The 12,992-nt window shown below is 41.8% G+C and overlaps 1 long non-coding RNA gene across 1 annotated transcript; it reads left to right on the forward strand.

Moving 5' to 3' along the window:
• The first annotated feature begins 2,763 nt into the window (after window positions 1-2,763).
• Window positions 2,764-8,622, forward strand: LOC147915391 (uncharacterized). Its single transcript, XR_015553993.1, has 2 exons — window positions 2,764-7,879; window positions 8,331-8,622. It is a non-coding gene; the product is annotated as an uncharacterized LOC147915391 (long non-coding RNA).
• Window positions 8,623-12,992: the final 4,370 nt, after the last annotated feature.

Genomic DNA, 12,992 nt, shown 5'->3' on the forward strand with positions numbered 1-12,992 from the left:
AATGAAAATTAGAGCTATGGTAACTTCCAGTCCCCCCACCAACACTACTCCACCACGCAGTCAGCGGCAGGGTGCTTTCAGCGTAACTCCACTATTTCATTTGGGGTTACTACTGTTTAGGCTAGTACATGCTAAGAACAAAGTACCCACCCCCTCAGTCTCCTTTGCTGGCTTCTCCTCTACCCCTTGGTTGACGTGCCTTGGGGACTGGGATCCGGACCCTTTCTCCTGGCTCTCTCACACTCTTTGTAGGCAACCTTCTGCACTCCCAATCCATACGCCCAAACCCCCACATTTAGATATCTAGCCTTACTTTCTTCCCAGCTCCAGGCCAATTTATCTGTTGACTCAGTTGGATATTTACTGAGCAATCTCAAACTCAACACCTCCAAAATAGAATTTCCAGTCTTTCCTCTAAACCCTCTCTCCCTTCAGGTTTCCCAAACTCAGCACACAGCACTATAATTCACTATCTTGTTTCTCCCAGAATCATGGCTTTCATTTTTACCTTCGGTTATTGAATGAATTGTGTCCCACAATTCATATTTTGAAGCCCTAACTCCCAGTACCTCAGCATGTGACTATATTTGGAGATAGAGCCTTTAAAGAGGTAATTAAGGGCTGGCCTGTGGTGTAGCGGTTAAGTGCGAGCACTCCGCTGCTGGCGGCCGGGTTTGGATCCTGGGCGTGCACAGATGCATCGCTTGTCAGGCCACTCTGTGGCAGTGTCCCACATAAAGTGGAGGAAGATAAGCACGGATGTTAGCCCAGGGCCAGTCTTCCTCAGCAAAAAGAGGAGGATTGGCATGGATGTTAGCTCAAGGCTGATCTTCCTCACACACACACACACACAAAGTTAAAGAGGTAATTAAGTTAAAAATGAGGCCATTAGGGTGGGCCCTCATCCAACCTGACTGGTGTCCTTATAAGAACAGGAGATCAGGACACACAGAGAGACACCAGGAATGTGCACATGCAGAAAAAAGGCCCAGTGAGGGCACAATGAGAAGATGGCCATCTCCAAGCCAAGGAGAGAGGACTCAGGAGAAACCAAACCTGCTGACACCTTGATCTGGGACTTCCAGCCTCCAGAACTGTGAGAAAATAAACTTCTGTTGCTTGAGCCATCCAGTCTGTGGAATTTTGTTATGGCAGCCATAACAAACGACTACATTCTCCCTCTGACCAATCACCAAGTCCTACCCACTCTACTTCCTCAAGTCTGTCCTCTCCTCATCCATTTCACCTGCCCTCGTCCAATCTCCCATCAAATCTTTTATGGATGCCTGGAGCAGCCTCCCAATGGTCTTCCTGCTTCCACACTCACCCCCTACAATTGGGTCTCCAAAGAGAGGGCACAGTGATCATTTGAAAATGAAAATAGGGCCGGCCCGGTGGCTTGGCGGTTAAGTGCGTGCGCTCCGCTGCTGGCGGCCCGGGTTCGGATCCCGGGTGCGCACCGGCGCACCGCTTCTCCGGCCATGCTGGGGCCGCGTCCCACGTGCAGCAACTGGAAGGATGTGCAGCTGTGACATGCAGCTATCTACTGGGGCTTTGGGGGGAAAATAAATAAATAAATAAAATCTTTAAAAAAAAAAAAAGACAATGAAAATAGAATCCTTTGCCCTAGGTTAAAATTCTTTAATAGTTTCCCCATTTCTCCAAGAATGAAATCAAAACTCCTTAATTTAGCTGACAAAGCCCAGCAGGATCTAGCCCCTGCCCACCACTCTGGCCTCATCTAGAATTACGTGAGCTCCTCATCCACCATCTACCGTGCTCCAGACACCGTCTCCTCTGATAGCTCTTCCAACAACCAAAAAGCATTAGTCTCCCCACACAGTATTTCCCCTTGTTGGAAATTTTTCTTAGCCCCTCCTCTTTATTTGGCTAATGCTTATGTATCCTTCTGGTCTCAGCCAAATTGTCACTTCCTAAGAAAGGCTTTCCCTGACCTCCTATGTTGGTTCACCTTGTGGGAGATCAAGATTTGGCCACCCTGAAATCTATCTCTTTACCTTGGTTGTTTTCTCTAGGGACATTTGACCTCCCCCACTAACTGCCTAAAGAATTTGACATGGTAGCTCCTTCCTGGAACAGATCTATCATGATGGCTGTAAAGATAACGTAGGGTAAATGTTACAATAGGAAAGGCACCAACAAGCCCCTCTTATCAGAAGTTCTGTCTCTCTGGCCACATTCTCTGGATGACCCTGCCAGGAGTTGCCAATCATTTACATTTATAAGGGAAATCTCCATTTGTAAAGGTATCTCCCTCTCTGTTTGGAGAAGAGAGGGGGATGAGCTCATTTCTAGTGACTTATCAATGTAGAAGGTGAGGCCTTGGGCTGCATAATAACCTTACTCTTGTTTACTGTGCTTTAGCGGTAATCTCCTATAACTGACTCTCCCCACCCCCAAAATCCTCCTTTGTCATTGGCTGAAAATGATATTTAAGACGAAAATTTCTGCTATTGTGTTGAGAAACGCAGTGTCCCTGCTTTCTCCCATGTATACATGTTATTAAACTTGGTATTATTTTCTCCTGCTAACCTGTCTTGTTGATTATTCGGCCAGCCAGAAGAACCTTAAGGGAAAGGGCAGAGGGAGATTCTCTCTCTTCCCCCAACAGTTTTGGCGAGCCAGCCAGGAGAAGCACTGGCTGGCAAGTTGCCTTCTCTGGCTGGAAGACCTGCCTTCCCCTGGACTACTGCAGATGATGAGATACGGGAACGCCTGACAAAAGCTGGCAAAAAGGTAAGACTTCTTACCACGTCAGCCTCCCGGAATCTCTATCTGCGGAGTCTGGCGGAAGGAAATGGTGAGAATTTTTTTCTCTTTCTAAATTTAGATTGGCAGGAGAAAATATTTGGGAAACTAGTTTCTTGGGCTTTTAGTGACTCTTGGTTTAAATTTGGTAGAGTACTCTTGGTTATGATCTTGATCCCTTTTCCTCCCAGAGGTAGTCTCTGTTTTTCTCTTTTGTCTGTGTCTTTTGTCATAAGAAGGAAATACCATAGGGTAGGACGCAGGCATAGGCCCTATAAGCCTGCTGTCCGGGCCGGCCCCACAGACTGGTGAGCTTGCGGGTCTCACCAGACCGGCGTCTCTGTGGGTTATTATGCACATGAAGTGAAGGCCATTGCCGAGGGCATCTTGGAAGCCAAAAAGGCCGCAAATTTGGTGGGCGCGGGTCGAGCAGTTAAGAGCCATTAGGGCGCTCGCCACTTTCAGAAGACTCCCGTGTCAGGATAAGTTGGGTCACGGAACGGGGTAGATGACACAGGTCCCCCGCCAACTGCAAGAAAATGTCCGTGCAACGACGAGGTACTCTGTAAAGCACACAGTCCCCAACCCCGCGTCACCTCCCCCGCTAGGTATTATTCTGGCTCCAAGAGATCTAAGGCGTGGCTAAAGCTGTCATTGTGCACATAAAAAAAAAAAAAAAAACCGGATGAGGTTTTTCCTTCTGTCTTTTTCTGTGTCCTGAGAAAACTTGGCTTTGTGACCAGTGAGAATATTCTCCTTGGTCTCCACCATACGGAAGATGCATTTACCGGAGTGCACCTTGGTGGCCAGTCGAGTAGACTGGGGTTCCGAACTGTCTCTTTGTCCAGCTGTGCCAAGCTCTCAGGGGATTTTGTCATAAAAGGCCCAGTCCATAAGGGCTTTTGTCGTCTTTACCTTCGTTGCTTGTTAGTGCTGGAAAAATCCCATTCCAGTATCGCCTGCCCGGTGTCACAGATTAGCGGGTCTGTGACTGGAGGCGTCCCACACTATTGTGGGAGACCGGAGACACCGTTTTCACTACACCATCCTTACCGCCTGTGCAACGAAGGTCTTTACTGTCTCTGCATATCTTTGGGAGTAAATTCTGTGGATCATGGGGGCTACATCATCTGCGCCCTCACCAGGGACGCCTCTTGCGTCCATGGTAGATTTATTCTAAGCGTGGAAAGTTACCTCCGGGTCTTTCCTTAAAAAGGCTTATTGGTTCGAGTCACTATTGAAATAAATATACAAATGAAGATCCTACTCGTCAATGGCCAGACGACGGATCCTTTGAATTGGAAAAACTTCTAAATTGGGGGAAAAAAAATGTTTTGAGAGCTTTCACATAATTATTTATTTGGTACCTAAGAAAAGGTCAAAAAAAAGAAAGGAAAAAAATTTGACTAGTCTTAAGACCTTGACTCAGGTTACAATTAAATTGAGAACACGTAAAAGTGTAAGTGTTGATAAGATTATAAAGGTTGGAATGTTTGAGCTAATTTTATGTAAAGAGGTTACATCAACTTTGCCTGAGTATGTTTTAAAATGTCTGACTGGGAATGCTTTTCTTGTCCAAAATTAGAAGACCAAGACCTATTGATAAAAATCTTAATGATAACTATATTTAAAGGTATAAGAGGTGATGAAATTTACATAAAATTTTGTAAAAAAAAAACTGATGTTATTTCTATTACAGAACTGGTTAACAAAAATAGTAATTTAAATGATGGCTAATTTTATCTGAAGTCTTATGAAGTCTCATAGGCAATCTAAATAATTATTGGGAACAAGTAAATAGTTGTGAAAAAGATAAATGTTGGATGAACTTTAAACAATAATTATGTGTTATGGTGGTTACAGCTTCCAAACTCTTTTTGGTGACTTTTAGAGTTTTGCTAAAGTTTATGATAAAAAATTCTCTGAGTATCATCATTTCCAAATAAGATAAGATATTAGACATTGATTGCTAAATGTACATTTGTCTACTTTTGGCTTTTCATTACAGGAAAACTAAAAGGTGTTTTGGGTCTATTGGTAAACATGTGTTTTGTTGAAAGATTATACTGTAAAGTAACATGTTTCTAGAAGTTGTGAGGTGTTTATAAATTTTCCAAGCCACAAGATGCTAATGTGAGAGAAAGTTTATAATTGTTTGGTTTTTGCTTACAAATTGAGGTTTCTAAGGGTTGAAATTTCTAATTAGTATATGTGATTGAAAATTAAAAAAAATTAGGAGGGATATGTCTGTGTACAAGGAAAGTAAGATATATAGAGAAGGAACAAAGAGTGGAAATGTTTTGTTTGGTTGATTAAGAGGGATAGATTTGTCCTCGGGTGCTAGAGGGGAAGGGAGGGACATGGGACAGGTTCTGAATGTAAAGAGAAAGTTATGGAGGGTTTGTGGAGAAGGAGTTCTGGAAAGGGAGTTTTTGCATGGTCAAGTTGGCTGGGATTGAAATGAATTTAATTAAGTGGGTCAGTTTTGATAGCAAAAGTAAGCTGGTGCAAAATTAAAATTTCTCGTAAAAAGATAATTTGCTTAAACTTGATAAAGAGGTTATAAAAGATTTGTCTTTACCTTTGAGTAAGTCTACCTAAAAAAAAACTGTTAAAATAATTTTCTGTGTTCAAAAGACTGAGGTCTCTCTATTAAGGCTTTTTGGACTGTTAATGCTATGTTTGCTCTGACTTTTTATATTTTTGACAAGCTCCCCAAAATTCATATCTTAAATAAAGTGTTTTTTTTTCTTTGAAAATTTTCAAAGGGCCTTGGAACTTCTCAAAGAAATTTGCTCTCTTCCTATAAAGAAGAAGATACTAAACTTATTAGGCTGATTCAATATGTTAAATTACATAGAAAACATTGTCAGACAAGTGATGATAAGCCTGCTTAGGGATATTATGTGGACAAATGTTATTGACATAGGTGTTTTAAAATTATATAACATTACTGAAATTCTGATCTGTCCTGATTATCAGTCATAATTCTGGTTATTATTATTTTAAAATGTTGTACGTCACAAAATTAACCAAATTTCTCTGTCAGTTGCCATTTTGAGGTCTTGTTGTTTACAGACATTTCTTTGCTCTAATGCTTTTGCAAAATATGTTTCAACTTCAGAAAAATTCATAGAAAGGACTCTGATATTTACACTGGAATACAGGTTTCTGACAAACTTTCTGATCATAAAACTGAACTTGGTAAGAAATTACAGAAATCTGATGGAGAAACTGACTTCATGAAGCTGCTAACAAAAGACTGGGATGGAGAATGGGTTACACAAGACTGAATGAACTGATAAGGATGATTATAATTTTTATGATTTTTCATTTAAAGTATTGCTGAATTTTTAATGTTTTGTTTTTTCAGATTTAAGGAAAACTTTTTCTCTTTTCTCCTGAGCTAGCTATGATTTATAGCAATTTGGTAAATATTTTTGTAAGTAAAATTAAAATATTTATCTTTTTCTCTCTACCTGATCCCTCGAATTTAAAAACTCTTAATAAGTGAGTATTGTTGTTTTCATGGCAATATAGTTATTTGCATAAATTCAATAAGAATCTGTTCTCCTTATAACAAGACACAATTGAAAACACTGGTTATATTACCAAGGATGTGACTAGAACATCATATTTGCAATATAACCATACAGCTTTTGAGGAATGAAGATTAGACTTTATGGAATAAAGCCACGTGGAACTATTGGCCTGGTACCTTATGTTCCAAGCAGCACTTACCAGGATAAGTAAAGAATGTCACTTATCTGGCAGGTACAAGGAACCTCGAAATATTTTGGGGGAACCTCGGAAGAGAAGAATTCACCCAAATCTGTAGGTATTGCAGGCAAAGTCTGATGACAAAATCCTTGGCTTGGCTTTCCTGGCCTCAAGAGGCCTTTGAAGTTCAATCTGAAATTCCTTATAAAAAGTTTCAGCAAAGCAGATTTAAAAGAGCTTATATGATTAATTGCTATTCTTGCTGTACTTATGTAAATAATTGGGCCAACTCTATTGGAACTAGACTTATTTTGCAAACTAGTTAGTTTTAATTTGGCTATCTTTGATAAAAATGAGGGTGATTTTAGAGAGAAAAATTATGTTTCAGTAAAAACTATAGTATACATTTGCGGATATTAGATCCTAGTTTTGTTAATTGTTTTTTGAGGTTTTTGTTTTATATCTGTTGACTAGACTGGATCCTGATTTCTTCTAGTCTCCTGAAATATCTGGCTACAGATATCCAAACTAACGTTTTTGATTTTTCCCATCATTTTCATTTAAAATCACTAAAAACTGAACCTGCCGTTTTTCCTGAAGCCTTACAAACTGAAGCTGATGGACTTGATAGAAACTTAAGAGATTACTTGATGACACCATCAGAGACATTTTAAACTACAAAAGATACTTTGATGCTGACATCTAACTAAAAATCATCTTACCTGGCTGTCCTCTGACATCAGAAACTGGTTTACAATTTGCTCCAACCATTAACCTTGTTTCTCTTTTGTTTACATAGAAATGCTTCTATTAAATACTTGATTGCTTGCTTCCATAATATAGGTGTAACCTTGAGAGCCCATCTGCATCACCACCTTCCAAAAAAAACTTACTTGAACTGATCTATTATCAGGACTAAGAAATGTGTTCAGTGAGATGAAACAATCTACCAACTCAGCTTCTGGACTATGAAACTTCTTTAAGTTTCAAAAAGACTGTGAAACTTTTAGTTTCAAAGGCGGGACTGTGGGAGATCAAGATTTGGCCACCCTGAAATCTATCTCTTTACCTTGGTTGTTTTCTCTAGGGACATTTGACCTCCCCCACTAACTGCCTAAAGAATTTGACATGGTAGCTCCTTCCTGGAACAGATCTATCATGATGGCTGTAAAGATAACATAGGGTAAATGTTACAATAGGAAAGGCACCAACAAGCCCCTCTTATCAGAAGTTCTGTCTCTCTGGCCACATTCTCTGGATGACCCTGCCAGGAGTTGCCAGACAATCATTTACATTTATAAGGGAAATCTCCATTTGTAAAGTTATCTCCCTCTCTGTTTGGAGAAGAGAGGGGGATGAGCTCATTTCTAGTGACTTATCAATGTAGAAGGTGAGGCCTTGGGCTGCATAATAACCTTACTCTTGTTTACTGTGCTTTAGCGGTAATCTCCTATAACTGACTCCCCCCACCCCCAAAATCCTCCTTTGTCATTGGCTGAAAATGATATTTAAGACGAAAATTTCTGCTATTGTGTTGAGAAACGCAGTGTCCCTGCTTTCTCCCATGTATACATGTTATTAAACTTAGTATTATTTTCTCCTGCTAACCTGTCTTGTTGATTATTTGGCCAGCCAGAAGAGCCTTAAGGGAAAGGGCAGAGAGAGATTCTCTCTCTTCCCCCGACAACCTCATAAGTCTTCACAGAATCCTGCACTGTTCTTTTATAGTACTCTTCACAAGTGAAATTAAACAATTATCTGAATAATCATGTTTTTAATGTCTGTCTCTGATATAGAAGCTCCTTGAGGCTAAGCGTCACATCTCTTTTTTGTATTCCCAGAGCCAAATACAGTGCCTGGTACATATTTGTTGAAGGGATGAAGAATGACCAGAACACATGATTACTTTCAAGATATGCAACTGAGCCTCCAAAGGAAGAGAATTTTCTTCTCCTAAAGGCCCAGAAAGCTTTAGAAGACTCTGAATTCTGAAGCCAGATATTAAAGAGCTATAAAAGCCAGAACTTACAGCAAGTTAAGCTACAGGAAAACATTAAACTATAACATGTCTTATTTGCTTCTGGTCTGTATCACTGTATTCCCTGACACCGTAAAATTTTTTTGTACCTTAAATGACTACAGAGTACTCCATCTGCTAAGAGAGAGTGGAGCTTGGCTGGAATAAGAGGGCGGAGGATAACAGTAAAGATTTTGACAAGAGATTCTCACATATTGAGGTATATGGGGTAACTATTCGTGTTCAAAACTGATACGGCTTGAACTAAAAAGCCTGACTTATGGCCTATCAAACATACATTGTACATCTGCTTAACCATTAGAGAACGCACTCTCTTAAGATAAGAATGCATACTTCCCCTCCTACGCCCTATTGGTAATGGCCAGATTAGTCCCTTTCCTGACATCACCGTCTCGTTGACCTGCTGATTTGCAACTGAATACCTCTTTGAAATTCTGATGAAAATGTATCCTGGTTGTGTTTAATGTATGTTCTAAAAAGATATAAGACTGTACTGAAAACCATGTTTCTCCAGAATGCTTTCTAAGGCCTTCTCGGGTTATAATCCTCACTCTGGCTCAAGTAAATTCACCTTATTTCTCTTCTCTATAGAATGGTTATTGGTTATTTTGCATTGACAATTTAAAGGAGGTAAATAAGAGGTCCCTGAGAGTGGGCAAGTAAAATAAAGAGCTGGCAATACTGAGGGCAGAGCTGGGGCTATGAATTGTATGGGCCTCAATCAACTAGAATTTAGGCTGCATGAAAGCAGAATATGAATTTTCTAGGGGTGCCATAACAAAGTACCACAAACTGGGTGGCTTAAAACAATGGAACATTATTCTTTCACAGTTCTGAAGGCTAGAAGACCAAAATCAGCAAGACCACACTCCCTCTGAAGGCTCTAGGGGATGTCAATGCAAAATAACCAATAAGCACTCTATAGATAAGAGATAAAGTGAGTTTTACTTGAGCCAGAGTGAGGATTATAACCCAGGAAGGCCTTTTCCAGAAAGGAAGAAAGCTTTCCAGAGAAGCATGGTTTTCAGTGCAGTCTTACACCTTTTTAGAACAAAGAACATACATTAAACACACCCAGGATACATTTTCATCAAAGTTTCAAAGAGATATTCAGTTGCAAACTAGCAGGTCAACATGACCCTGATGCCGGGAAAGGGACTAATAAGGGTGTTATCAATAGGGCGTAGGAGGGGAAGTATGCATTCTTATTTTAAGAGAGTGTATCCTTTACTTCAATGGTTAAGCAGATGTACAATGTATGTTTGATAGGCCCTAAGTCAGGCTTCTTTTGTTCTTGTCAGGGATGACAAGAGTTCACATATTGAGGTATATGGGGTAAGTATTCTGGTTCAAAACTGATTCGGCTTGAACTAAAGTCAAACTCCCCTTATCTTTCTTATCTATAGAGTGGTTACTGGTTATTTTGCATGGACATGGAGAATCCTTCTTTGCCTCTTTTGACTTCTGGTGTTCCTTGGCTTGTGGCAGCATAACTTCAATCCCTGCCCCCATCTTCACATAGCGTTCTTCTCCCTCGGTCTGTCTGTGTGTCCAAATCTCCCTCTCATTTCTCTGATAAAGACACTAGTGGTTGAACTTAGGTCACACCCTAAATGCAGGATGATTTCATCTTGAGATCCTTAACTAGTTAAATCTACACTCTACTTCCAAATAAGGTCACATTCTGAGGTTCTGAGTGAACATATATTTGGGGGCCCTCTATTCAACTCATGACAGACAGGGACTTTGTTTCATTCACTCCTCTATCCCTAGAACTAAAATAATACTTGGCACATCGTTTGTGCTCAGTAAATATTTGTGAAATAAATGCATTAACAAAAAAAATAAAAGAAGGGCAAAAGAATCGAGGGTGCTGAGGAATGCAGGTGCTTCCACTGAGGTGCCAGGATAGGGTATCAGCACCAAAGTGAGTTACCAGATGGGTCACCAGATGCAATTTCCAAAGGGAATAATCTGAGAAGCCATCACACGACTCTTGGGCCTCTCACCCAGACAGAAGGTATAAAAGGATTGTAAGACTGAAGACTTAGGGGCAAGTATTGTATGGAAGATTTGGAAAAAGCTGTGCTGTGGGAATCCCACCTCCTGAGGACCATCAAGAGAAAGGGGTAGGGGAAGTGCTTGCCCATTCACTTAAAGTCTAGTGAGAGGAACTTCTTTAGACCACTCCAAGGGCTTGAAGGAGTCACAGACTCACAACTGAGCAAGAGATAGCAGCTCTGTGCCAGGGAAGTCACTGCACTCCCTCTAAAGGGCATGAATCCTGGGGTGCAGACGTGACAATAGGAATATCAGCCTGGGGTTGTTTTTAAAAGTATTGTGCCCAGAAGAGCAGCATGTCAGGAAGAGAAGAACCTGGCCATTTGAGGCAAGAAGGGGCAGAATCTGAAAGCCATCAGGAGGGTCACTGCCCACATCAAAGGAATGGCAACCAGATGGGCCTGGAATGGGGGCGGGGGTGTGGGGTGTCGGGGGAGGTCTTCTGGAGAACCCATGAATATGCCCACAATGAAGTCAGCTTTAAAATCTGCCCTGCCTAGAGAGAACATGATGCCATCTTTCAATAAAAACTTTTGGTTCATGCTTGCTTTGCTTCAGTGCCCCAGCAGTCAGAAACAGCAGCCCTGGAGTAAGAAAGGCCAGTAGGAACGGGTGGAGAGAGCTGCTCAGAATCTCTACTCACAACAAAAATTCCTATTTGCCTCCAGGGCCAACAGGGAGAGAGGAACCAACTCTTTCCTTTGAAAGACTGAAGTGGTGATTATTGGGTCTGACATTGCAAATCACTGAATTGAAATTAGTATATGGAATGGACGTTTTAAATGACTGAATTGAGACCAGAGTGAACATGTTACCAGATACATACCCAGGTTCTTTCCCCGCCACATAAGAGGGGCCAAATAAAACTGGAACGCCAGGCTTATGGCAAGGAAAGAGGTTTTATTTCGGGTGATGTCAGCCAGGAGACAAGAGGTCTCAAATTTGTCCCTTCTCCTGGAAAGATGGAAGTCAAAGGGGTTTTAAAGGTTTTGAGGAATGTAGCTGCTTGTAGGGAGGGGAGCCTGTGGCCTTGCTGGTCGGCACTTTCCCAACAGCCTGCATTTGGCCTTGTGAGGCTGCCTGCAGGGAGGAGGATGGTGAGATAAGGGAATCTGCAGGTGTCCTTGGTTTTCTGTCTCTGTGGTGGATGGTGGATTCTGGTGCCAGAAAGCCAAGGAGTTGAGGGCTGAGAAGCTTTAGCTTCTTGATATTCTCTGGATATCAGTTTCCCTGTAACAAACCTCAAGAACTGGTCATCAGCAACTTTAGAGAAGCAGGGAAAGAGGATAAGTGTTTTTGGTTTTAACCCCATATATTCTGGGTTTAGTGTAGGGGAACAGATATCAGAGCCAGTATCAAACATAGGCCTGAGAGACCAGAAAAGTCATGGAACCTGCCCAAGTTTTCAAGAGGCAGGAGAAGGACTAGCCCCATTCAGCAGGATTAAAGGGACAAAAATAAAGTGGCTTCTATGATTACACCCCCATGAGTGCTACATGTTCCAAGTACGAGTCATAGTGGTTTCAGATGGTCAGTTACATAATCTGGGTTGGGGAGAGAAGGAAGAGCAGCCAGGAAGGATTTGAGGGGAGAATATAATCCTTGTGGGTGTAAAGCCTCCAGGAGGCTATGGTCAGAGACTGGGTTATTGGCATAACATTTCTGAGGTGAAACAGTTCTGGTGAGAACACAACCCAGAGTGTGAGGCTGGGATTACGTAATTCACGTGCTTTGGAGCTCAAGAGGCAAGGAAAGAGGTTAAGGAATGTTAAGGCCAAATGTGTTATAGAGGTGCAGAAATCTTCTAGGATCCGGTCCAGCTTGGGGGTAAAAGGAAGACGATGATCCAGGTCCCACTCCCTACCACTCTATCAAAATTGCTCTTATTGGGGCTGGCCCTGTGGCGTAAGCGGTTAAGTACGTGCGCTCCGTTGCGGCGGCCCGGGGTTCGCAGGTTCGGATCCTGGGCGCGCACCAACACACCGCTTGGCAAGCCATGCTGTGGCTGCCTCCCATATAAAGTGGAGGAAGATGGGCACAGATGTTAGCCCAGGGCCAGTCTTCCTCAGCAAAAAGAGGAGGATTGGCAGGTGTTAGCTCAGGGCGGATCTTCCTCACACACACACAAAAAACTGCTCTTATCAAAATCACCAGTAAACTCCAGTGTCATGCCCAACACAGGCAATTCTCATTTCTCATTTTACCTATCAGTAGCATTTAACATAACTGATCGCGTCCTCATTCTTGAAACACTTTCTTCACTTGACTTCAAGGATCCCACCCTCTCTGATTTTACTCCTTCTTCCTGGCCACTCCTTCTTGTATTCTTCTGCTGGATCCATCTCCTCTTCTCGACCACTAAAGGCTGGAGGATCTAGAGCTCAATCATAGGAACTTTTCGCTG

The sequence above is a fragment of the Ceratotherium simum genome, chromosome 13 (genome assembly GCF_057802395.1).
Source record: "Ceratotherium simum simum isolate JZ-2026a chromosome 13, ASM5780239v1, whole genome shotgun sequence".
Lineage (NCBI taxonomy): Eukaryota > Metazoa > Chordata > Mammalia > Perissodactyla > Rhinocerotidae > Ceratotherium > Ceratotherium simum.